This window comes from Narcine bancroftii, chromosome 9, assembly GCF_036971445.1.
Source record: "Narcine bancroftii isolate sNarBan1 chromosome 9, sNarBan1.hap1, whole genome shotgun sequence".
In the NCBI taxonomy this organism is placed as follows: Eukaryota; Metazoa; Chordata; class Chondrichthyes; order Torpediniformes; family Narcinidae; genus Narcine; species Narcine bancroftii.
The window spans coordinates 69,011,813-69,039,467 of NC_091477.1; the positions used below are offsets into that span (position 1 = coordinate 69,011,813).

General features: G+C 42.0%; 1 long non-coding RNA gene across 4 annotated transcripts in view; it reads right to left on the bottom strand.

Moving 5' to 3' along the window:
* The window catches only part of LOC138742969 (uncharacterized), a 91,017-nt gene that overhangs the window by 52,283 nt on the left and 11,079 nt on the right, over positions 1-27,655 (bottom strand). For 2 of the 4 annotated variants that reach the window (XR_011344542.1, XR_011344541.1), the window contains 3 exons: positions 23,691-23,794; positions 15,372-15,487; positions 13,528-13,960 (listed from right to left, as the gene is read on the bottom strand). This is a non-coding gene — a long non-coding RNA (uncharacterized lncRNA). Of the gene's footprint in view, positions 1-13,527; positions 13,961-15,371; positions 15,488-23,690; positions 23,795-27,655 lie in introns of those variants that run through there. The other 2 variants (XR_011344544.1, XR_011344543.1) reach the window with 1 other exon arrangement.

Below are 27,655 nucleotides of genomic sequence, written 5' to 3' on the forward strand. Positions count from 1 at the left end.
AGCAGACTGTGAACTCAATTTGAGATATATCCTGAACCCGGGCACCTGGGATATGACCTAGAATTCTCAGTATCATCCACAGAACAGGGTGGCCTGGTTAGCATGCCAGTTAGTGCAACACGGTTACAGTGACAGCAATCAGGACCAGGGTTCGAATCCTGTGCTCTCTGTAAGGAGTTTGAACATTCTTTCCGTGTCTGCGTGGGTTTTCCCCCAGGGGGGGCTCCAGTTTCCTCCCACCCTGAAAAGGGGTTGTAGGTCAATTTGGTGTGATTGGGCAGCACGGGTTCATGGGCCGAAAGGGCCTGTTACCATGCTGTATATCTAAATTTAAAATTTATTTTAATTTTTCAATTTTAATTTTTTAAATTTAATTTTTAGTTGTTTTTAACATTTAATTTTAATTTAGACAAGTCCGTGCCACCCAATTTACACTCTGGTACGTTTTGAACAGAGAGAGGAAACTGGAGCCGCCGGGGAAAACCCACTCAGACGCAGGGAGAGCATACAAACTCCTTACAGACAGCGCGGGATTGAACCCCGGCCCGGCATTGCACTAACTACCAAGCCAAACATGCCACCCTAAATATTTTTTTTTTTAATTTAATCAATTAAAAAATTAAAATTTAGAACCATGAAGTCTCTGGTGCATCCCAGTTTACTAATGTTTCAGAATGGTTCATCAATAAAATTTCCAACAGATTGTTCCAAGCAGATACCGTAAGGAAACACAAAAGCTGCAGATGCGGGATCTTTAATGAACAAAGAGAAGCTGGATAGACAGCTCTCGTGGAAAGAAATTATCAGTTCTGTCTGGTCCTTTTATTTCCAAAGGGTAAAGGTGTTCAGCGGCTTGTCCTGCTCCACCCATGTTGATGTAATGGCCAAGGAAGTGTACCAGGGCCTCAAAAGCCTGAGGAAATTGGCATGTCCCCTGCATCCATTAACAACTTCTACAGGCGCACTATAGAAAGTGTCCTGTCAGGGTGCATCACCGTGAGGTATGGAAACTGTTCCCCCCAAGGCTGCAAGAAACTGCAGAGAATTGTGAACGCAGCTCAGGCTTTCACTCACCTCTATCAACTCCATCTGCCATTCTTGCTGTCTTGGAGAAGCAGCCAACACATTAAAAGGCTCATCCCTCCCTGGCCTTCACTTTCTTCTCATCCCTCCTCTCAGAGAAAATAAATTCCACAAGGATGAGATCACACACCATCGCAACCCTCTTTTTAGTTACAACATGATAGAAGCCGATTTGGTCGTTGAAGCCCATACCACCCTATCTAACCCAATTAACCTACAACCCTGTATGTTTCTGGAGGAAGGGAGGTCATGGGAGCTCTCTTAGGAAACCTACACAGACATGGAGAGAACATAAAAACTCCTTTTCTTTTTAAAATATTTTTATTGATTTGGTAGAGAGAAATATGACATTATATATTGTCTACAAATTACATAACTTTTACATAATGCACTACAGAATATGGATCCAAAGTGATTTATACATTGTCTTGTACACAATGCTCGAATAAAGTAGAAATCACGTTATAAAAACTTCACCCCATATTCTAATATTACGACAAATTTATCATTGGTTATCTAATTGGACTAATCTCTTCTGCTTATAATGAAAAAGGAAAAGAAGCCCCCCCCCCCCCTTCTGATCCTCCCACTAATCACAGACACCAGTAAATAACATGTAAAGAATTGAGCCTCGGCTCCTGAACATCGGACAGGAAACCCCCAGAGCGGCCCCTGCCTATGAATTCAAATGGTGATAGGAGTCTTTAAATGGGCCCCCCATATCTTGTCAAATTCAATCTTGATCACTTTAATGCTGATATCTAATTTTCTCCAAACTCAAGTAAGATCTAATGTTCTGTATCCATTGCATGTGAATTGATGCTGAGCTATCATTCCACTGCATCAAAATTGCTCGTATGGCTACCAATGAAGTAAAAGCTACTATTCTTGATTGAATTAAGTTCAAGGAAATAGTTTCCTCCAGTGAATAGCCAAACAAAGCAATAAAAGGGGGCTCAGTTCCAATATTAATCATAAAAGAATCACTGATAAAGTTTGGAAGAATCGTTCCCAAAATTCTTTTAGTTTTGGACATTCCCAAAACATACGGATCTGAGAGGCCTCAAAGATTTGACAGTTATCCCATAGTGGATCAACATCAGAATAAAAACGAGCTAGTTGAACTTTGGACGTATGTATTCCGTGTACCATTTTAAATTGTATTAAACAATGTCATGCGCAGAATGAAGTTTTATTAATCACGTCAAGCGTGGAATCCTGGTCTTCATCTGGAATTGATGCATTCAAATCTCATTCACTTTCATTCTTGATACCCATCCCTGAGTGTATTCTTACATCCATCAAATTATCATAAATAACAGCTATCAATCTACCATGAGAAAACTTTAAATCAAAAAGTAAATCAAGGTTATTGGTTTTGGGAATCCAAGGAAAATTAGAAAGTTTAGACTGAGCAAAATGTTTAATCTGTAGATATCTAAAAAAAAAATGCCCTAATAGGAAGGGTGAATTTAACTTAGTTGTTTGAATGAAGCCAAATTACGTCGAGGGTACAGATCCCTCAAACATTTTATAGCCAATCGAACCCACTCCTTGGAATATGAATCAAAGATAGAGGGTTGCAAAAGATGATACTTTATAATAGGGCTAGCAAGAGAAACATTGAGATCGCCAAAGAATTTCCTAAATTGTGCCCAATTTCTCAACCCAGGTCTCATTATTGGGTTATTTGTCAGTTTCGAAAAGGAAAAGGGTAAAGAAGAAGCTAAACCTGTCAAAATGGCTGCATTTTTAGAAAAGACAGTTCCATTTTTATCCAAGAAGGAGATTGTCTGACATGTAATAGCAATAATAAATTTTGTATATTGACTGCCCAATAGGAATATCTAAACTTTGGAAGAGATAAGCCCACATTCCTTTTAGTCCTTTGAAGATAGGCCTTATTTATTTGGGATTGTTTACCTTGTCATATATACGAGGAAATAATCAAATTCAGTGAATTAAAATAAGTTTTAGGAATGAACATTGGTAAAGATTGAAACATATACAAACATTTAGGTAAAACGTTCATTCTAACTCACTGACAAAAGACAAAGGAGGAAAAACCCAACACCCCACCCCAACCAACCAATTTTCCCTTGCAACCGCTGCAACTGTGTCTGCCTGTCCCGCATCGGACTTGTCAGCCACAAACGAGCCTGCAGCTGACGTGGACGTTTACCCCCTCCATAAATCTTCGTCCGCGAAGCCAAGCCAAAGAATACATCCAGTCATTGTCATACATGTGGGTGACCATCGTGACACAACTCTTCAGTCTGATTAATTAACCCTGAAAAATTTCTTTCAATAAGTTTTTACAACTTATTGTAATTATGATTATAAACTCCTTACAGACAACAACAGATTTGATCCTGCGTCCCTCAGACCCACATCACTGGTTTTGCAACAGCGCTACACAATATACTACACTAATTGTGCCACTTTTTTGAGGACATTTTCTTTCCTGCCATAATTAGACTCCTGAATGAAGTTCAAAATATAAATTGATGCATTAACCAGCTACCCCAACTGGTGTGGTGGACTAGTGGTAATTTTTTTTTAATACAGCACTGTAACAGGCTAATTCAGCCCTATGAGTCCAGGCCACCCAATTTATGAAAATCTAAATGCAAAGAGCTGATGGGAAGTTCTTATATTAATGAAAGATGGGAAATTCGTGGTGAGCAGAGTGAGTAGTAAATTTAATGCTTATATCATGAGATAGATTACTTAGCAGGAGTCACACGTTGGATATCAGACAAATGGCAATGAGGTTGATGGTCAACATTAAGTACTCAGTGATGCACGGCCTATAGATGCAAGATGTAAATAAATTGTGTTAGAGAACCCATCACTGTTTGAGATGCAGTTCGTCCTTTAGCCCCTCTTTCATTCTCTCTTTTTCTCTCTGCATTCATTCATTGTCTCTCCCCATAGATCTCATATTTTCTTTCAATGTGACCCACATGACTTGCTGTTTCAATTTTTTGTATGTGTCGATGATTCTATATTCTTGCTAAAGTAAATTTATCATTGGGTCCCTCTCTTTTTCATGTCCCCCGTTTCCTGTGAATATTCTCAGTGTTTTATGTGCTTCTCGATTCATGCAATATGTTGCTCTCCCTCTTTGAACTCTGCAATCTCATCTCTCTGTTGCCTCACATCCTTTTGTGTGCATCGCTCTCACGCTGATTGCTTTCCAGTCTCCCTCTGTCTTCCAAACCCCTCCATCTCACACATGCTCCAACATTCAATATGACCATGGGTGCCCTCTCCCACAAGCCTCAATTCCTTTTCTGTGCCAAAAACATGGCTAAAATAGTTGAGCTTGAAATAGCAATGAATCAAGATCATATTACACAGTGCATTGTTCTTTAAAGCTATACTCAAATATATTAAATGTAAAAACAATATTTTTGTGTGTGTGTGTGTGTGTGTGTGTGTGTGTGTGTGTGTGTGTGTGTGTGTGTGTGTGTGTGTTATATTGGTTTTATATACAAATTTAAAAAAAACATCTAACATTTGCAACCTAGAAAGAGGCCAACTTGGCCCTTCGAGTCCATGTCGAACTATACATATGTATAATTCAGGTGCCTTACCATTCGGCATGTGCAATCATGTCTCTTTGTCACAATCTCTGACCCTCTGAATTGTAGTTGTTGCCTCCCCTGTTCTCCTTTGGTGAAGGCTCCATCTTTGAGCTGGGACCATAGTCTATGATGAGTTCATGATTATACAATAGAAAAACACTGAAGTGGTTTCCCGTTGACTTTTTCAGTTGCAGTGTCCACACTGGATGGGTAACCCTAGCCATTGATCAGCAGATTCATCTGCCCAGCTTTTTTAATCTTACAACCATAAATTCCAATTTGGAGAATCTACTTGAAAAAAACCATCCACCATCTGCAAACCATGGCTTCACATGCCCTGATTGGGAGACAGGTGCTACACCTTGCCCAAGGGAAACCTATAGGCTATCGGACGGAAGGAGTGCCTTACTCTTCCTTTTGCCGAGCAATTACGTAGGTGCGTGTGTGTGCGTGCAGTTTTCTTCAGCAGTCAGTAATTCTTGTTCATTCTGAGCTGAGATGAAATATTTATGCAGTAGATCACAATTTTACACAATTTTTCTATCTGAAAAATTGATCAATTAAATCAATGCTGCATTTATTCTGCAGAACCGGATAAAAACTCCCCTCTACAAATACACTCAGCCCCAGTCAGCTAATGATAAATGACATGTTTTGGACAGGTTTTTCAAGGTTTCTGTAATGTTTTGCCGATTGCAGTGAACTGTTGAACTGCTGTATTCCTGATTACCTGGTTCTGCCCTGTTCTGTGACTCTACCTGTGGTTTCTCCCTCTCCCTCTGACCTTGTATAAAGCCTCTAACACCTTGATCCTTCCCCAGAAAGGTGGGGTCACGGCACAGGATGAGGTCCCTGTCCATTGTGAATAAAAGCCTGTAGATCAGTGACTCCGTCTCACCCCCTCGAGTTATTGACTGTACCGATGAACTGGTGCATATAATTTCTGGTTCTTTGGACAGACACAGCTGTTACAGAATGTAGTGTGTATCTCAGCCTACCCCATTTTGAGTTCATCAGTCACCTCAAGACATGAGTAAGAAACAATCTCAAAAAGGTGCATGGGTTTCCATTTCATTACCAGCCAACAGAGAAATGTAACAATGTACAAATGTACAATTATAAAGCTTAATAAAGTTTTGCTTCAACTTTGTGGCAATAGCATTTCTATCAGTAGCATGGTTTAGCATCTAAATACATAATTCACTTTGGAAATGAGTTTATTTCTGTTCACATGTAATTCATAGTTGAAGCCTTCACCTTTTAAGTTTTCCATCTTTCACACAGAGCTAACAGATTGAAGGAAGCTGAGCTGGTTCTTGGTTTCCAATAATGCCTGTGTAGAGCGCGTCGAAAGAACCAAAGACATGTTGATCCAAACCAAGGCTTTTATTAACTATAAGACTGGAGCATATCACAAGTAGGTCAACCAATCCAGAATGACCTGGTCTGGCTAGGAGCAATCCTTTAAGACCTGCCAGTAGGTGTGGCTACACTCTCAGCCAATCACAGTCATCCTACACTATAATCTGTACATTGATAGAATCTGTACTATCACAGCCTGTACATAAGGCTATCTCATGCTGGTGATTGGTGGCACCTCATTATTAGAAAAATCAGGGGCTCTTCCATGGGAGTCAGCATCTCAAAATCTATAAACCAGTTCTGGTCTCATTGCTAACTGAAGTCCATACTGAGAAGAAGTATGGTCATTGTTTGATTAGTAGGAGGAACAAGGATATGTTTCCAATGTGGGAACAAATCTAGCCAACTCAGTTCTTTTGCATGGTTAGTCAAAGGCAACATGGCTGCTTTGTAATTTGCATTCATTTCAACTGCCCATGGTTGGTAACTGTTGACAACTCTCTGTGAGAGACAGCGGCTCACTCTCCAGGAGCTGAAGCCAATAATGAATTTCTAAATATTTATCCTGCATAAGGTTTGATCTAGAATGCCTCACCCAACAGGATAGTTTCTCTCTCCAATGCATCACCTCTGTTCCAACAAATGAAACACTTTTATGGAAACATGTGGTAACTATTATTCTGACACAGGGATACAAGTGTACTATTCCAATTGCCTCTTAAAACCTCGCAAGTGAAATCTTATGACATGAACACTCAAATCCAAGTGCAGCATTTTTAAAATAATTTAAATTTAATGTTGAAATTCTAAATTGGAGAAGTGATCATTTTGACTATATTAAGAGATACAGTAAGATAAGATAAGATCCTTATTAAGAGATATTGAGGCCTGGTTAAGAAGAAGGAGTTACCTAGGAGCAGAAGCAACAAGGAACAAATGAGGTGCTTGAGGAGTATAGGAAATGCAAGGAAACGCAAAAAGTAAATCAGGATGGTGAAAAGAAGACATGGGGTTCATCTGGCAGACAAGGTGAAGGAAAATCCAAGGAGCAAAAAGATACCAAGGCATAATATTGATCTGATTGGTTATCCATGTATGGACCCTACAGAGATGGGAGATTTTTTTTTTGGTATCTCTATTTACTCATGAGGCAAAAACAGAGTTTATAGAAGGGAGGCAAAGCAGCAGTGAAGTCATGGACCCTTTCAGATTGCAAAAGAAGAGGTGCTTGATGTCTTGAGGCAAATAAAGGTAAATAAATCCCCAGGGCTTGACAAGATAGTCCAAGGAGCCTCGGTACAGAAATTACCAGGGGCATAGCAGAGGCATTTAAACATCCTTAGCCACTTAGGGTGAGGTGCCAGAGCATTGAAGAAAGCTCATGTGGTTCTGAAAGGCTTTTAAGAATAGTTCATGTGAACCTGACATCAAAAGTAAATTATTGGAGGGCAGCTTAAGAGATGTAGACAGGGACTGATTAGAGATTGTCAACATGGCCTTGTGCATGGTAGATCATTTTTAACCAATCTTATGGAGTTTATTTTTTGAGGAGTTATCAGGACAGTTGATAAAGGAAAGGCACTGGATATTTTCTAAAGAGATTTTAATGAGGTCTTTGACAAGGTCCTGCATGGGAGATTGGTCAAGAAAGTTCAGTTGCTCGGTTCCCAGAAAGAGGTAGTAATTTAGATTAGGCATTGGCGTTGTGGGAGAAGACAGAGGATGGTAGTGGATGGTTGCCTCTCTTTCTGGAGGCCTGTGACTAGTGGTATATCTCAGGGATAAGCGCTTTGCTGTTTGCCATTAATGTTTGTCATCTCTACCAACGATCTGAATGATAATGTGGTGAACTGGATCGGCAACTTTGCAGACAACACTAAGATTGGGATGTATAGTGAGGAAGGCTTTCAGATCTTGCAGCAGGATCTGGACCAAGTGGAAAAATGCAGATGGAATTTAATGCAGAGGAGTTGGGAGGACAAACTAGGGTAGGACTTACATGGTAAAAGCTAGACCACTGGGGAATGTAGTGGAGCTGAGGGATGAGAATACAGATACATAATTTCTTGAAAATGGTGTTACAGATAGATTGGGTGGTACAGAGAGTTTTTGGAACATTAGCCTTCATAAATCAAAGTATTGAATATAGGAGTTGGGATGTTATGGTGAAGTTATACAAGGCGTTAATAAGACCACATTTGGAGTAGTGGGTGCAGTTTTAGTCCTACCTACAGGAAGAATAACAGTGAGATTGAAAGAGTCCAGAGAAAATTTACAAGGATGTTGATGGGATGCGAGAAGCTGAGTTACAGAGAAAGGTTGAATCGGTTAGGACGTTATTCCCTGTAGCTTTGGAAGGGAGATTTTATAGAGTTCCACAAAATTATGATGGGTGTAGATAGAGTGAATACAAGCAGGCTTTTTCACTGAGGTTAGGTTAGGTGAGATAAGAACTAGAGGGCATGGGGTGAGACTAAAAGGTGAAATGTTTAAAGAGATCATTGGAGCAGGTGTCTTCATTCAGAGGGTGGTGAGAGTATGGAATGAGAGCACGGAAGTGGTAGATTCACGTTTGATATTAACAGATTGAATAGGTACATGGATGCAAGAGGTATGGAGGATTAGGTAGAACTAAGATTTTCACTATATCTCTGTACATGTGACAACATGCTAAACTCAAAAGATTATTGAGAAGGCCCAATAATTTTGTAAATCACCATCCTGCAGAAGCAACCGACAAGTTCAAGTTTACTGCCACATGTAGCTGGATACAGTGAAAACATTTGTTTTAGGCATGCAGAATGGTTATAGGTCATTTCGGCCCACGAGCCAGTTTCGTCCAATTACACTCAATTAACCTACATCCCCCCCCGGTTCGTTTCAAATGATAGAAGGAAATTGGAGCCCCTGGGGAAAATCCACTCAGACACTAGGAGAATATACCAACTCCTTACAGACAGTCTGGGATTCAAACCCTAGATCTGATCACTGATGCAGTTACTGCATTGCGCTAACTGCTTCGCTAACAGTGCTGCCCTGTTTTGAGAGCAGTCCAGCTGAACATACCATGTCATACATAGTACATCTAGTAAAACACTGGAAAGGAGTTTAAACGAGGTATCTTCAGATGCTGGAGAAATGGAACATTACACAAACTGCTGGAGGAACTCAGCATACCTGGAAAGCAACAGCCAGTTGACATTTTGCACCTGAGCCTTTCATCACAGAAAGTCCAGGAGAACAAACTTACAGGGAGGTATCAAATGGCAAAGAGCCATGGCAGCATCATTTTACTATGTTAAGGTTAAAAGGAATTTAAAAGAGCAGAGCATATTAATCTTCAAAGTGTTGGAGAGGAGAGTTACACGAGCGTTTGCAGAGTGCGAATTATCCTACAATGTCCTGAATCATTGTAAATTTGTCCAACCCTGCTCATTCCACTAAAAGGCTCTCAACATTTCTCCTTCAACTGCATCAGTTTTGAAAACCAAGCATAATCCCACCAAAATGAAATGTTGAAGGACATCTTTGCAATTTACAAGCCTTTATAGAATATAAATCTTCATGTAATGTATGTTCAGCAAAATGCCCAAAACCATAGGCTCTCTCATCATATTTCAACTACAAATCTCTTTACATCTATTGAATCAGTTACCTCTTCCATATCAGACATGCTTTCTCAAGTCTTCCTAATGCCTCCAAATACCAGTTACTCAGTTATTCACACCTGCCTTCAATATAAATGGGGGAACAGCATTATCCTTGATATATAGTGAAGTGGGTTACTTTCCAACAAGATGAATTAGTGTTCTAGTTCAGGTCAAGGCAAGCCTTCAAGATGTTCCCCCCCCCCCCCACCCCCACCGGATCATGTTCTGACCAGTGAGTTGGAATTCCTCTACATCTCCATACATTTGGAGATGGATATATAGTTGACCATGAGACTGGAAAAGCAGAAATGGATTATATGAGATCCATTGTTGAGCAGAAACCTAAATGGTATCCTTGGCCTTGGGAGCTAGATTCAATTTAGATCTTCAATTTAGCTCTATTGGGTAAACATTAGCCTCAGGAAGATGTGATTGTGTGTCAATATATTCTTATAACAATATCAGTAAACAAACAGAGATGTTTGGATTCTTGCAAGGTCAATCAAATTGATGACTACACAGCTTCACAATAAAATAACAATTAAATATGTACAGTATAAGGTAAGTCTGGTAGAAATCTACCCCAATATAAATCACAATAAAATCTCAGTGCTTTAAATTAAAATATACAGTAAAACCAATAAACCTAGACATTGGATCTTCTTAACTATTGTTAGATATTCTTATTATCTCACATTTCTTTATAGAATATCAATCCATTCTCCTGTGAATTTTGTGAGTTTAATGGAAGTTTTAAATGAAAACTTTTGCACTGCTTTTTCAAGATGAAGTAATAGTCAAATATTAATGAAAGAATAAATGAATAAATCCCTTCCAGATGAGGGTTTGCAAGCTGATACAATTGCCTATTTGCTCACATCAGGCTTTGGTTAATGATAAATGATTAATCTGAATGGAAGATGTTAATTGAGGATTAACATTGATAGCAGGAGACCTTGCTATTCAAGGAAAGTACTTGATACCTTAGAGTCAGTTGGTGTAAACCAAATCCTCATTGAGGGGTCAGACATGGAAAGGGTAAAGAACCTCAAGTTCCCCAACGTCAGCATCACTGAAGATCTCTCCTGGGCAATCATGAAGGCACACCAGTGGCTACACTTTGCTAGGAAATTGAGGAGATCCAATATGTCACCAAAGACTCTTGCAAATTTCTTCCATGGAGAGCAGTCTTAATGTTTCAATCACTGTCTGGATGCCCATGCTTAGTGCAGGAAGAAGGTAGAAGATGAGAAAAAAAACGGAAATGTGATAGGAGAGGGTAAATTGGAGGAACAACATGTTCTGTCAGGGAGCTCTCCAACCAGATGGGATTATCATCAACCTTCCTTGGGTCTCTTCTTTCTCCATCCCTTCATCTTCCTTCCTCAAGCTCCCCATCCCCTTCCTTTCCTTCTCCTGCTTTTTCCATCACTTGTAAGCTTTTCTTTTTCTACCCTCCCACTTTGGAAAGGGGACAGAAGAGGTTTACCAGGAGGCCGGATTAGAGGAGAGGATGGACAAACTTGGGTCGTTTTCACTGAAATGCAGACTCTGAGGGGAGACCTGCAAGAAGTTTAGAAAAATAAGAGGCATAGATGGACAATCAGAATCCTTCTGGTGGCCTGGGGTAGTGGTGGAAGCAGATATGATAATAACATTTAAGTGGCTTGTTGATCCACTCATGTATATGCCAGAAATGGAGGGGATTGGATCATGTGCAAGCAGAAGATGCTTACTTTAATTTGACATTATATTTGCAGTAGGCATGATGGCTGAAGGAATATTTTGCATTCCACGTTATATCTTGGAACAATTATAGTTTGGCTTTGCTGAGTCCCACCCAGAGCTATCATATCATAGGCTTCTCCCATGGTGGTCATTGCAGTTTTGGTCATTTCTACCCCTAGGAACGATTCCCCTTCACCAACTGTCAAGTGGGAAACAGGCAAACATGGAGTTGCCACAAAGTTTTCATCTCAGCTGGCTGATCATGACTAGCTGAGCACCACTCTTCCTTCCTCCTTCAGAGCAATTATATACTTGGAATGTGACAGGAGAGTTTGGCTGGTTGAATCTGTGCAGGGGTGGTTACAAGTCACAAGGAGAGCACAAGTTACATACATGATGGCAATGATAAAAATGAGCCCTGACAGTGTTACATTTAAAATTATTTTTTAAATTATTAATCAACAGTTATATAACACCTCCTCTAATTTAACTAACTTATCTAAACTTAACTATCTAACTAACTCTATTTATGCGTGAAGATATTGATGTGTGTGTGGAATACCCCCAAGTCACCACAGCTCATGGCCCGATTCTGGGAAGGCCGTTCCAAGTTCAAAGTTCAGAATTTGGTGATGACACATGGGCTTGAGATTGATGCGATACACAGGATTTAGATGGTTGAGGCACGCAGGCCTTAAATAAATGGTGAGTCATGCAGGCTTTAAATAGTGAGGTGCACACTGAGATGGAAGGAACAGTTCATGAAGTGAGTGAAAGAGATGGGGGTGACAGAAGGTTGATTAATTCATGAAAACCCTTGCTTTGGTACTTCAGATAAATGTTTTATTTTAGATGATGGCCTTATTCAGCAATTAGAACCCCTTTTATGGGTCAGTTGAAGTTGAATGCAGAATTTATTCTGCCAATAGAGAACCCTTTCTACAGGTCAGACAAGTAGAGTGCAGTATTTCTTCTGCAACTTTAAAACCCTTTTTGGGGTCTTTCGAAGTGATTTCTCATCCCTCGTTAAGCAAAAGGAGGAAATCTGACAATTCTGTTGATAACCACTCAATGAGGCCAAGTGGGTTTCTCAATCCCACAAAGGAGGTAGAAGAGATGTTTCTCGAGCTGCCTTCTTAAAATGGCCTCTTGAACAAAATATGCACTGTCTTTTTAAGTAGCTGGTCACATGGTCTCCCCTTCACTATGCAAAATGTATCAAGCAAAGAACATGCCATCTCCGAAACCTGCTACTAGTTCACAGTCACTTTCCAAAACCTGCAGGCTTTTGCTAAATTAGTCTCTTAAGAGGACAGGCCCACACAAATAAAATTAACTGGAAAATGGGGGAACATCACAGAAAAAACACTTCTATGACAATAGCATGGGTTTAGTAGGATATCCTCCTGCCAAATTGCCTCAAGCACCTTAGAAAGTAAAGGCATTGGTATGCCTTCCTCACAATTGCTTCAAAATACTGGCTCCACAAGAGGTCTGATATATGAATGCCAAAGAACTAGAAAGCAACCAACCCTCTCCACTAGTGTCCTGTCAATGAAGACGGGTGCATGGTCCCTCACCTTCCCCCTCTCAAAGTCACACATGCAGATTTTTAATCTCCATCCTTTCCTAAAGAACTCAACCATCGAACTCATCATTTCCTTTTATTCGGCCGACAACATTGGTATCGTCAACGATTTATCAATTTTGTTGGAGCTGAAGTTGGTTATATGGCCATGGATATAGGGGGATTAGAGATTGGCAAAGGACTCCGATATAACATATTGACTGGCCATTTCTATCCATGAATTAGAAGAACCGTTGCCAGTAATGTTGTGTAAACTCAGTGAGAGTGATCATTGAATTGAATTATTTATTGCTATGTGTAGAGATACAAGGAAAAGCTTTGTTTATCCTGCTATCTAAGCAAGTTAATAGGAAGAGCAAAGATAAAACCAGAAGGCAGAGTAGTGTAATGGAGAGAAGTCCAATTAAAATACAGGTTATCCTCAATTTACGACGGTAATTTGTACAGAAGGACTAGACTTAACTTGATTGGTAATAAGTGGGATTTGCATGTCTTAACGAGGTATTAAAACAATTGCTCAAAAAAATCAACAAATGAACCTTTAATGAAGAATCTCTGCATACTAGCAATGTTTTTTTTAGTTTCGGTTGTAAGAGTGGGTGATCATAACTCATGTAGGTTGTAAGTTGAGGACGACTTGTAGTGCATCGGCTGCAAATAGATCTTTTTTTAAAACAAATGAGAGGTCTGACAACAATTGGAAAGAAACTGTCTTTCAATGGAGGTTGGTGGTTTCAAGCTCATGAATCCTTTGCCTGATCTACTGAGTACTTCCAGAAATTCTTCGCTCAAGATTCCAGCGTCTGCAGCCTTTGCATTACTCAAGCTTGTGATTCTGTTGGGCGGCCCTTGATTAGATTGGAGTGCACATTTGGAGACTCATCTGGGACAAACATGTTTCATTTTCTTTCCTCCTTTGACAGTCTGTGTTTTACTTAGGGCAGGCAACATTGGCCTTGCTGCACATTTAATGAGAAGGGGTTGATGAAGGAGAAAGAATACTTATGTGGAGCATAAATACCAGCATTTTAAAGCAACAACAAAAATCAGCAGAATTTTTTTTCTCTCGACCTTCCAGACTCTTGTGTTACCAGCAATGACTTGTTGGGCCAGAAATATTAATATGTATAATGGAATTAGTACCCAGCATTACAAGACCATCCAACCCAGTGGCCTTTCCTATTGTCCCTTCATCATATTCCTCACCAGATAACATTTCTAATGCAATATATTTCAATGTTTCTCATTAAAAAAATGACACTATAACTTTCTTACCATCACTGTCCATTGAAAAAAAACAACATCAAGGCGCCTTCAAGGAGGAGGAAGAACCAAGCCTATCACAAAAAAACTCGCAATATTGAGTTTATTCTCTTGGAAAATCCTTAAATGCCTATATTTTTGATATATTACATTAAAAGGAGAAGCTATCTGGGTTGAAGGAAACAGCACCTACAAACAAGCCAGCAGTCATGGAGGTACCTCTGACCTTTCTAGTGTTGCTTCTTCTAACCCAGGTAACTTTTCCTCTTAGTGTAACATATCAAAAATGTGGGCAGTTAAAGATTTCCACTTTGAAAGCCCTCCACTAAAATAGGGTTGAGATTGCCAAGTAGACCATCAAATGGGGGAATCTTCTGACCCACCAGTCCAGTGATACATTTGGTCACCTAAGTCTACATGTGTTTTGATTCCTAATCAAGATAGCTTAAGAATATGTCTACAATTTCTGCTGGCCTTTTGCAGCTCAGTACAGAGTAAAGAATAGTTTTTTTTTGGATTTGGGATGGGTTAATGTGGGGAATTTACACTAGCAAGAAGCAAGCTTTCAAACTGCGCAAAAATTCTACATATTTTTATCAGGGTCAAAGCAAGGTTATATTTCATAAATATAAAACAGTCATAAATATAAAATGGTTCACATCAGCTTGGGAGAAACATTTGAATTAACTCCCATTGGATTTTCCAAGGTCCAAATAAATCAAGGATCTGCAAGCATTCTAAAAAGGAGCAACATATAGGTGAGGGAATATGGATTTTAACTAGGCTGGCCCCATGAGAACAGAGGGCGGTGCTGATTTAATATGAAATGCATCACATTTTTACTTGAAAACTGCTGATCAGTGTCTTGACAGTTCAGCGCGGTTCAGCTGCAGGAATGCACGCAAAAAAAAGTTTGTTCCAATTCATTGAGACTTGAACTTGAAGACATGGTGACATTCTCTCCAGCTGGAGGCAGCGACGAGCTTTTGGAAGGTCTAAAAAGTGCCAAGTAACTTCACAGAAATCAAGCTCAGGACCAGCATAAGTGATCCAATGAACTGACATTGATAGATAAGCATAGCAGCACAGGGATTGAACCCTTCTTACCTCAACCAACACTCCTGATCTACAAAAGAGTTGTGTACGCAGCTCAGGCCACCACAGAAACCAACTTCCAACTCCATCAAGTCCTCCGGCACTTCCTGCTGTCTCAGAACTCCTCTCTGTAAAATAACATTCTGCATGTCTAAATTAAATTTTTTAATTCTTATTTTTTTTGCACAACCTGCTTTTTTAAGTATGGGTTGACTTCCTTGGATGGCAATGATAAGCAAAGTGTTTTACTGTACACATAACAATAAACAATTCAAGTCAAGTATCTCTCTCACTGAGCTTACATAGAATTGTTGGTGACACCTTTCTTGTTCAAGCATGGACAAAATTAACATATCATTGATCATCCTGAACCCCTGAGAATCAGGGATACACCTTATCTAGTTCAAGTTTCTTATGATCTAATTGTACAACCCGATAAAACGCTGTTTTTCCAGAACATGGGGAACAAACATACAATACACAGAACACTATAATCGCATATATGCATAAATATATCATTTAAAATAAATGTAGATAAATACAGTGAAACCCTGTTATAGTGCCATCGTTGGGGTCCATAAAATCTCATTGCAAAAAAACGCGGGGTTGTGCTAAATTGGGGTTTCAGTGTATTTCCCTGCTTAATTTGCATGGCGACATCATTTCCATTTGTCCTTCATTTGGAACATCTCAGTTATTCTGTATGCACTTACATCAATCCGGGAACCCGATGTCCCCGGTCCTGCCCTGGAGGCCGATGCCCAAGTCCAATAGAGTTATATCCAAATTGGCATTAAATAAGGGTGCCTAAAATCGGGTTTTCACTGTATTTTGGGAATCAGGATGCAATAAGTCAAGTTTATTGTCATCTAATTGTACAACCCAACAAAACAGCACTCTCCGGCCCTCAGTGCTACCACAGACAAACAACACATATGCAGGACAGGTATTTCATCGATACACATAAATAAATAAATAAATAAATAGATGGCACCAGGCACCAATTAATAATGATAAATAGTCATTATTTATTGTGAATCAATGCTTTAAGATCAATAGAAATCGCTGAGGAAAATAAACCTGGTGTACGAGTCAGTGTGGACTGGGGATATACTGTCAATGTGTTTCAGTGATATATAGTCATTTATTGGTATTACTATTAAAAAAACAGCAGATGGTGTAATTGGAAACAGAAATGCTGGAGGTCACGCAGCATGTGGGGAAGGAAAAGCTAGTTGATGTTTCAGGTCAAAGATCATCCTTCAGAACTGAAAGTCCAATGATCTTCTCAACCTGAAACATAACAAGTTTCCCCTTCCCCAGCATCTGCAAGAGTGAAAGAAGATCTTTGAGGCCTCAGAGTTCCCTTATCAAAAAAAAGATGAGCAAGCAACTCAGGTCAATTAGCATTCATCTCCAGCCCACGTCAGAACAAATCAAGGAGGGAAAAAGAGCAAGGTTGGAAGCAACACGTCAACGTTGAGCACATGCTCCCCAACGCATCCAGCAGTAGCATCAATGCAGTGCATTGACCTGATGCAGACAGGCAAGACAACTTCCAAGTCATGCAGAAAGAGTTCAACAGGAGCTGGGGGCAAGTGCAATACACAAATGTGCTGGAGAGACTCAGCAGGTCATGCGGCATCCAGAGAGAGTAAAGGGATACCAACATTTCGGGCCTGGATCCTTCAACATGTACACCTGGAACAGGATCAAAACGTCGATCACCCATTACTTCCTCTGGATGCGGCGTGACCTGCTGAGTTTCTCCAGCACCTTTGTGCATTGAAATTGAGAAGCAGCAATTTTCTAAGCAACATCATGACTGATGCTTTAAGAATCATGATAGTAGATTTTCAAGTTAACTTTCAAAATCAGGCATGAAAGCAGGCAGAATTTTTTTTCAAAAGAAAGAGGGATGTTATTGCAAGGAAGAATAAAGTTGCTATTCATAATGTATTGCATCGCCCAATAATGCAGTATTCTCTGCATTGAAAACAGACCTTGTATTTCTTGACAAAAGATGGCTCATGCTTTGAGATTAAGCAAGGCATAAATCATGGCTTTGAGCCTTGAATGTTGATATAGAAACCAAATTCTGGGAAGGACAAGGCTTAACACTGTCACTTTATTTTGGGAATCATCTAGTCAATAGGAATCAGAGTTATACCATCCGCATTTGAAGAGAAGATTTGGTCTCCTGAGACTGCTCTACCATTCACAGTTCATGGCTGATCTTCGATGTCAAGCATTTTCCCCTTCTCTGTATCCTTTGATTTTTTTTCCCAGTATCCAGAAATCTATTGATCTTTGCTTTGCATTCAACCACTGATTGATTTCCACAACCAACTGGGATCTGGAATTCTAAAGATTCATCACAGTCTGAGTGAAATAGATCAATAGTCAATGGGGATCACTCCCTAATCTTCAGAGATCAAGGGAATACAATCACTAGTCAGGGGTGATCATGGATATACTGTTGTGGGCCAGTGTGCCAAATGATTACAGTGTTCAGAGGTACGTTGCATACTCATAGGTGACCAGGGATATGTAGATTCAGACTGTGCTCTGAGTGCACAGCCTGCAAAGGAAGCCAAGGAGAAAGTTTGTGACAAGCAATGTTGTGACACTGTTGCAAGACTGCAGAGAGCAAAGATGGAGCACTCCAGGAAGATGAAAGTGGTGGAACGTATCAGCATCGAGGACAGCAGTAGAAGTGGGTGCTCCAAGTGTGCGGAATACTCAGCAAGAGGAGCGGCTGGCCGTACCTACGTTTAACTGAGTCTGACCTGAACCAAACAAGGAACAGCTGGATAGACTCAGCAGGTCAGCCAGCATCCATTCAGGGAAATGGAACAGTCAGCAATTCGGTTCAATGTGCAAAAGTGCTGGAGAACCTCAGCGGGTCCCATAGCATCTATAGGAAGCAAGGGGAATATGACCAATGTTTTGAGCCTGAGCCCTTCATCAAGGTATGAGCGATAAACAGCCTGAATACAAATATGGCAGGAGAAGGGAAGGGGCAGGAGGAGGTGCACAGGTCAACAGGCAAGAGGTCATGGGTGGGAGGGCAGGGAGATAAAAGGTGAGAAGTGATGGAGAGAAGTAACTCTGAATGTTGAGGGACATGGGTGGGTGGGGAAGCATGAGGCAAGGAAATAGAGGGATAGGGAAAGAGAGTCAGGGTACAGGTCCAATGGAAATGGAAGTCAATGTTAATGCCATCTGTTTTGATGCCTTTGCTTCCTACGAATGCGGCTTTACCTGCTGAGGTTCTCCAACACTTTTGTGTATGGCACTACAATCACAGTGTCTTTAGACTTTCCTGTTTAACTCCAATCAACGATTCTGGTCGAGACCATTTTTGCTGTCTTGTGCAGTGGGCAGATCTAAGCAATCCCACAACCCACGGAATGGACTGAGCTCTGCAGTCCTGCGGCACCCGGTCATGTATGCCACTGGGCCATTAACCAGCTCACTGGAGGAGGTGGTTCCACAAATATGCCCATTCTGAGTGACCGAGGGACCCAGCAGACCGTACAAAGGAGAAAACTGCGGCAGTTGAAAGAGCCTTCAGCCAGAGTGGGGAGAGGATAATCCATCCCGGCCACCTCCAATGCTTCCCAGCACCACTGATGGCAGTCTTTAATCTAGTCAATTCACTCCACATGATATCCAAGAATGGCCAAGGCATTGGATTGGCAAAGCCTGTGGGACATTCCCACTGCAGCACTGAGATTGAGATTTACATGGTATGAAGAGGGTAGTTAGTGTATTGTGGATGTGCCCAGATGTACAGTGCAGAAACCAGTGTCATGGGAGCAATCAATAAGTACATAGTGCATCGCTGACAGAGCAGAATTGCAGTCGCAGCATTGCAGGAACATTGAGAAAATGGAAGTAGCAATGCTGGTGGAAGTGTCCAAGAACCCAGAGCAATGTTGGCTGATCATTCCAGAAGCAAACAGGCTTGTCGATTCAGCATTCAGATAAAAGAGATGAAATGTTGTTTGAGTTCCAGCAGTGCAGAGAACAGCGTCGTCAGAGCACTCCGAGGATGTGGAGATTTTCAGGTGCAGAGTTCCAAGACAGCTGAGAGCGTGACAGCATCATTGCAAAGTCACTTCAAGGGTGTGAAAACAATATTGACAGAGCATCCTGAAACTGCAGAAGATTGAAAAACTACTTTGGGAAGAAAACAGAATTGATGTTTCCGATTGAAGACCCTATGTCAGAACTGGGAAGTAGACAAGAGAAACTTATTGAGCTATAGGGAGATCTTGAAGGGGAAGAATGTCTAGGATGACCATGTGGGTAAACTATAAACTTAAGGAGTGAATAGGAGCATTTATATAACCATATAACATCTTGCTGGGTCTTCAGGAGTTGAGTAACTGGGAAAAATTAAACAGGTTGGGACTGGGGGGAGATTTGATAGAGGTTTACAAAATTATGAGGGGTATAAACTGAGTAAATGTGAGTAGGCTCTTTCCACTTAGATTAGAAGAGATAAAAATGTGAGGATGTGGCTTTAGGGTGAAAGGGGAAAAGTTTAGGGGAACTTCTTAACTCAGAGAGTGGTGGGAGTCTGGAACAAACTGCCATCTGACATTACAAAAGTGGGCTCGCTTTTAAGTGTTAAGAATAAATTGGATAGATACATGGGAGAGGTCTTGAAGGTGTAGGTCAGTGGGACTCACGGAATGATGTTTCAGCACAGACTAGAATGGCCAACTGGCCTGTTTTCTATGCTCTAGTGTTCCATGGATCATTCTTATGAACTTCCTTTGGAGATGTAGGACAACAATTTGGAAAGAGCTAAGCACACAGTCTCTTGGAGGAACTCAGCAAATCCAGCAACATTAGAGGGAGACAAGGAATGGTCGACATTTCAGCCATTAATCGAGGCATGAGAGGCTATGCCCAAAGTGAGAACAAACTAGACATCCTATGTGTACAGGATCCGTGAAGACTGTAGAAAACAGTACTGTGTGGAGAGCAGAAAGAGAGCATAAAACAGCTCTGGAAACAATTTCAGTCACTGTTCAGGGCAGCAATAGCAGGGAGGCCCAGGTGAGATGGGAGAAATATGAGTTGGGTCTGACTAGGGTGCAGGGAAAGCATTTCAAAAGTTCTGAGGGATGTGTGTATGGTGCATTCCAAGAGAATGGAAAGATAGGTTGGTCAAGATTTTCAACAGTGCATTACACTGCCATTATAGATACTTTACAGAGGTACTTGTGTTGGACGTTATGGTGATACACCACTATCCTACTGCAGGGGGAAACCTGCAGAAGAGCACTGGAGGACAAGGCAACACCTGGCCAGCTGTCAATCAGCCGACCTGAATCAGCCCCACCCGGTCGGCTGCCAATCACCCTCCAGGATATAAGCTAGATCCGGCCCTTCGAGGCCAGTCTCAGAGCTTGTAGCAGCATTCTCACAGCCAGCTCTGTGGAAGTTTATGTTGAATAAAACCTGTAGAACAGACTTTGTTTTGTCTATTTGCTTCTGTTCGATAGCGCACCACAGAGGTGACTCAAATAAGCTGGATATATTTAAATAAGGCATAATGTATGCTTGCCTTCATGAGTACAAGAGTAAGTCTTGTTGCAGTTACTTAAGACTTTAGCTTGGCTACATTGGGAGTATTGGGTGCAGTTTTGGGTGCCCTATTACTGGAAGGATGTGGAACTTTTGGCAAAGGTACAGATGGGGTTTATCAAGATGTCAATGAGTCAAATGAGTATGAGCTGCAAAGAAAGGTTGGACAAAGGTTGGGTTGTTTTCTCTGGGGCATCGGAGGGTGTTAGTATGTGAGTGGTAGAATCAATGAATATGGACAAAGAATTTTTAAAAATATGTAGGATTAGTTGTAAATAGGTGGTTGTTGACAGTCAATACAGAGTCTGTGGGTTAAAGGGCCTATTTCTGTCTCTCACTATATGACTCCATAAACGTTCTTCCCATTTTAGGGTAGATACTTCACTTGCTATAAAATGGAAACTGCAGCTGTGTGTTGAGGGTTAAATCCTCTTTGCTTTGCCCAAATTAACTTTATCATTCACATGCTTTTTATTAGCTTCAAGATTCAATTTATTATTATAGTAATAAAACATTGTCATTTCACATGAAATTTCTTTTTCTTGCTGCAAGGCAGACAGATTTGCCACCGGCAGGAATTGCCTAAGTGCCTCTTACGGTCAGAGAGAGAGAGAGAAGCAAAAGAAGGTCCCCCCCACCCCAGAGTCACTGAGTGTCCGTAGATTCACCTAGAGCACTTCCACAGCCACACAGAGTCCTGTACAAACTATCAGCAATCCAAGTTCCAATCCAAACCTCCGATACAGTCAGGGACTCTTCGGCGCCCTTGGCAGCTCCTTGCATCCCAGTTTCAATATCTGGTGCCCCTCCAGCCAGTCTCCAGCAGCCTGGAGCCCGGCGTGAGCCTCCCGACAGCCATCTCCAGTGGCTCACAGCTTCTGTGGGTTCCTCACCTCGAGTCTCCAGCAGCCCATCACATACACTAGTCCCTCAGCACCAGAGACACCCCACTGGTTCGCCACCATGGTCACCGTTCCCTCGGGTCGTCTCCTCTGCTTCTCCCTCTCAAACAGTGGGTGGTCTTCCCATCCTCTGGTGCCCTGCTCCAGTCCTCTGCTTCCTGGAGTCTGCAGCCCAACGTGGCTGCTTCCAATTAATAGGTACTGCCATCTTGGGTGAAGACCCATGGTTGTGGATTTCAAGTAAAAAATCCCTTTTGGCTCCCTCAACAGACCACACAAAGCCCGGTCAGAGCCGTCGGCAGTCACATGGGCAGCTGGACCCTGCAGGAGCACTGCATCCCACTCCCTCGCTCCCAGTGGGTCTGCCCCAGGAACAGCACTGCCACTACTCCAGCTCCGGCAGAGCCACCATCTTGATACAGAACAAGTTCGAGCACAGGTTAAATGTGTGTGAAGTGTCAGCTTGATCCTTCAATCATTGGTCGGATGTGGAAATGGATCCTAAATTTGAACAACTTTTCAATGCCCATGAGCTCCAGAGTTACACAAAGCCGGCAGAGTAACTTGGATCAGTTGGCAACGTGTTGGCCACTGGCTGGCCAATGTCTCCTTGCGATTGGCTGCTGTACAATTTGAGAGTCCAAACTGTCAAACGCTGAGAACAAAGCCTGGAATCCCATTGCAAGTATATAAAAATCAAGGATGCGGGCACCCCACCTCCAAGCAGTCAGATGCCGGCTTTGTCTGTGAGGCCGTATATTGATTGCATGATGTCTGTTATCATCAAAGTGAACAACAAGCATTGTGTCTTTATCACCTTTGCATATTGGTCTCTTGAGATAGCATTCCCTCATACTGTCGATCTGTTATCCACAGGCACAGATAATTTCTAGTTCACATAGTCATATATGCGTTGTCTGGAAATGAAGGATTTCATTTCTCCAGAATGGAGGACCATCGCCTTCCCAAGATCGTGTTATATGGCGAGCTCTCCACTGGCCACCGTGACAGAGGTGCACCAAAGAAAAGGTACAAGGACTGCCTAAAGAAATCTCTTGGTGCCTGCCACATTGACCACCGCCAGTGGGCTGATATCGCCTCAAACCGTGCATCTTGGCGCCTCACAGTTTGGCGGGCAGCAACCTCCTTTGAAGAAGACCGCAGAGCCTACCTCACTGACAAAAGGCAAAGGAGGAAAAACCCAACACCCATCCCCAACCAACCAATTTTCCCCTGCAACCGCTGCAATCGTGTCTGCCTGTCCCGCATCGGACTTGTCAGCCACAAACGAGTCTGCAGCTGACGTGGACTTTTTACCCCCTCCATAAATCTTCGTCCGCGAAGCCAAGCCAAAAAAAAGAGGAAATGAAGGAAAAGGTGTATTTATATAGAATCTCATCGTCATGTGAGATAAGGCACAAATAATCTATTTTAGGTGATATTGACTGCAGAGAATGCTGTATTTAGGTAGTCACAGAATCTCTCTGTTCTTCTGTGAATACTGAGCGCTTGAAAGCTGCCTGCTTCACGTTGCCCTTCATCCTCCATGCTCTAGCCATCTTTGGGCAACACTGAGGCAGAAGCTCCAGTGCTATGTCAATTCCCATCCTCAGGCCCATTGTACTGGGCATGCCAGCTTCAATTCACCTGCTTCTGTTAGTGGGTTCCTGTAACTGAATGGGTTAAGACCCAGTAAAATTGTTCGCGTTTTGCCATTTTCTTAACGCAGGCTGATTTTAAATGTGTATCCAGAGTTGAATAAATAAAGAATTTAGCCACTGGTAGAAAAGAGCCACCAGAGTTCCCTTGTCCAATTTTGCATTACCTTTTTGCTCTTTAGTTTGACTAACTGCTTAGCTGTGTCTTCGCTGTGAACGTATCACTCCTTACAGTCCAACGACCTCGTCATTCCACCTACCGTCATCATCCCTGCAGTAACAAACCCAAAGATACATGGTCAAGGATACTTTAAGATCTCTTGAATTACGGTACAAGGGTTTGGTAAAGATCTTTCATTAAAGGAGAACACTGTTCTGGATTCTAAGTTCGTTGGAGATCCAGAAGTAAGGAGGAGAAGACAGCATAGTTAGCACCAGCGAGCCGGGTTGGAATCTGCCACTGACTATTTGGTGTTTGTACGGTCTCTCTGTATCTGCATGGGTTTCCTCTGGATGCTCCATTTTCCTTCCACCCTTCAAAATGTACTGGGGTTACAGGCTAGTTGAGCTATTTAGGTCAAATAGGCTGGTGGGCTGGAAGGATCCGTTACCGTATGTCTGAATTTAAAATATATATTTTTAAAATTTAAACATCTACAAAGAGGCTGAAAGGCAATTAGAGGCAAAAAGAGGAGCAACAGAATAGTGTCTGGATGAGCCACCAGACAGCACCTCCTGGCTTCCAGCTACACATCAACCCCTTCCCCAGCTTCCTGCTCACAACCCCCAGGTTCTCAGTTACCAAATAACACCCACCTCTGGGCTCCCAGGACACAGATAATACATCCCTGGCTCTCAGACCCCAGACAACACACATCCCCTGCCAACACCCCACCCCCAGCTCTCAGAAAAATAACACACCTCCGGCTTCCTGCCCACAACCCCCTGGCGCTCAGCCACCAGGCAGCACCCACCCCCCCAGGCTCACAGACAAAACACCCCTGGGTCTCAGACCCCTGACAACACACCACAAGAACCCTCTTCTCCCCCTGCCCCATCCCACCAACTTCCAGCCCCAGGACACCATCCCTCCACCCAATACCTGTCCTCTTAGATCCCCCTGCCCATGGCTCCCAGCAGTGTTACTATGAGGTCCAAGCCAAGCTAGAAGGGCAAACCCCTCATCTTCCATCTGGGCACATTGCAATCTACAGGTTAATTCTTGAACTGTTGTTACCGAATATTGACAAGGCTCAAGTTTTTGGATAGTGCCATCCCCATCTCTCTCCACGGTAACTTCCTGAGGTTGAACTGTGCTGTGCAGAAACAGTTCCTTTAGCCCAATGTGTCTGCACCCATTTACAGAAGCATTGCACTAATCCATGTTATTATCCCCACTTTTCCGTCTATGCCTCCCCATATCCTAAGACCACCCCACATCTTGAGGACTACCTCAGTCTCCTTTCCCCACTCCCTTCCTTTCCTTTTCCATTCAGAGAGCTACCCTATCCCCCTATTATTTGTCAGCATTTTCCTCTTCTACCCATATCCAGCTCTGACATAAGAACATAAGGAAATAGGAGCAGGAGTCGACCATCCGGCCTGTCAAACCTGCTCTGCCATTCAATAAGATCATGGCTGATCTGATGTTGGGCTCATCTCCACCTACCGGTCTTTTCCCCATATCCTTCAATTCCCCCTATTGTATAAAATTCCCTACTTTGTAAAAATCCATCCACCTTTATCCACCCGTTGCTTCAATGGGCAGTAAATTCTACAGATTCACCAGCCTCTGGAAAAAGCAATTCCTCCTCATCTCCATTCTAATTTTAAATCTACTACCCTGGATCTTGAACCTACGTTTCCTACTTCTGATCTTTGCTACCAATGAAAGCAACCTACCTACCTCTAACTTATCTATGGCATTCATAATTTTATACCATTCTATAAAATCCCCTCTCATTCTTCTAAATTCAAGTGAGTACAGCCCCAGAAGACTCAATCTCTCCTCATCTCCAGAATCAATCCAGTGAACCTCCTCTGGACCACTTCCCAAACCAGTCCATCCCTGCTCAAGTAAGGAGGCCAGAACTGCACGCAGTACTCCAGATGCAGCCTTGCCAGTACCTTGTGCAGTTTCAGCATTAACATCCCTGCTCCTAAATTCATTCTCTCCAGCAATGAAGGCCAGTGTTCCATTTACCTTCTTGATCACCTGCTGCACCTGCAAACCAACCTCTTGCAATTCATGCACAAGCCTTCCCAAGTCCTTCTGCACAGCAACATGCTGCAATCGCTTGCCATTTGAATCATAATCCAATCATCTATTTTGTCTTCAAAAGTGGATAGCCTTGCAATTACCAACATGACCTGTTAGCCTGTGCTTTTGCCCCTGCCCCATCCTTCCTCCTCTCCTCCTCCCCCCTCACCCTACTTTTTTATTCAACCTGATTTTTGCTCATACCTTGGTGAGGGGCTCAGGCCCAAAATGTTGGTTATCCTTTACTTTCTCTGGATGCTGCGTGACGTCCTGTCTGGCCGCATCATTGTGTGGGATGTAGTTACATAGCATCGGATGGGGTCCATACAGATAATCAGCAAAACTGCTGAGCAGATCTTTGGGACTCCCTTCCTCTACTGACAACATTCACTGGGAGCCTTGCTTAAATCAAGTTCTAAGAATTACTGAAGACCTTTTCCATCCATCACAGACTGCCAGGCAGAGAAATAGCTTCTTCCTGCAGGCTGTGAGATTGATGAACAGTATCCATAATGGAGTAAATTATTCCAAAATATATATATGTTGACATTCATAGCAAGAGGATTTGAGTACGGGAGTACAGAGATCCTGCCACAGCTGTAAAGGGTCTTGGTGAGACCACACCTGGAGTACAGTATGTAATTTTGGTCTCCTTATCTGAGAAAGGACATCCTCACCATGGAGAGGGTGCAGAGAAGGTTCACTAGACTGATACCAGGGATGGAAGGACTTGCATATTAAGAAAGGTTGGATAGACTAGACTTGTATTCTCTGGAATTTAGAAGATTGAGGGATGATCTTATAGAAACATAAAATTCTTAAGGGTTTAGACAGACTAGACACAGGTAGGTTGTTTCCAATGCTGGGGAAAAACCAGAACCAAGGGTCACAGTTTAAGGATAAGGGGAAAGTTTTTTTGGACTGAGATGAGGAAAAATTTCTTCTCTCAGAGGGTGGTGGATCTGTGGAATTCTTTGCCATAGGAAGTAGTTGATGCCAATTCCTTGTCAATATTTAAGAGTAGGTTAGATTTTGGCCTTGTGGCTAAGGGGATCAATGGGTATGAGGAAAAGGCAGGAACCAGATACTGATCAGCCATGATCATATTGAATGGCAGTGTAGGCTTGAAGGGCCAAATGGCCTACTCCTGCACCTATTTTCTGTTTCTATCTAGGAATGTGATGTTATATGCTGTGTATTGTGTGTTTATAGGTGTGCACTGTGGTCCAGAGAAACACTGTTTTATCTGGTTAAATTAGTCAGATGATAATAAACTTGAACTTTAAATAATAGTTATGTTATGATTAATACTGAATCATGAAAAATAAATGAGGAAATAATAAAATACTGATATCATTTAGTATCTGTTGGTCTGATATGAAACCTTCTGAAGGATGAGAGGAGTTGATACAGGTCTGCAAGATTCTGAGAGGCCAGTGCCTGTTTACCAGGACAGGATTAGCAAACACCAGAGGTCACGAGTACAAAGTGAAGGGATGGAAGTTTAAGGGAGACATCAGGGGTAAGTTTTTTTAAAATTCATAGAGTTGTGGGTGCCTGGAATGCCTTGCTAGGGATGATGGTGGAGGTTGAAACATAAGGGTATTTAAGAGACTCTTAGACAAGCACATGGATGGAAGAAAAATAGAGGGTTATGGGGTAGGGAGGGTTTAATATTTTTTTAAGGTCAGCACAACATCGAGGGCCGAAGGGCCTGTACTGCGCTGTTCTATGAGGACAAACTCCTATTTTGAACTGGTATTTTACTTCAGCAACAAGGTCAACCGGCTTCTGAAGTTCTGTAAAATGCAAGAGTTGCTCAAATAATATCCCAACCAGCATATTTGGAAGATCAGGAATCTAAACACTGGC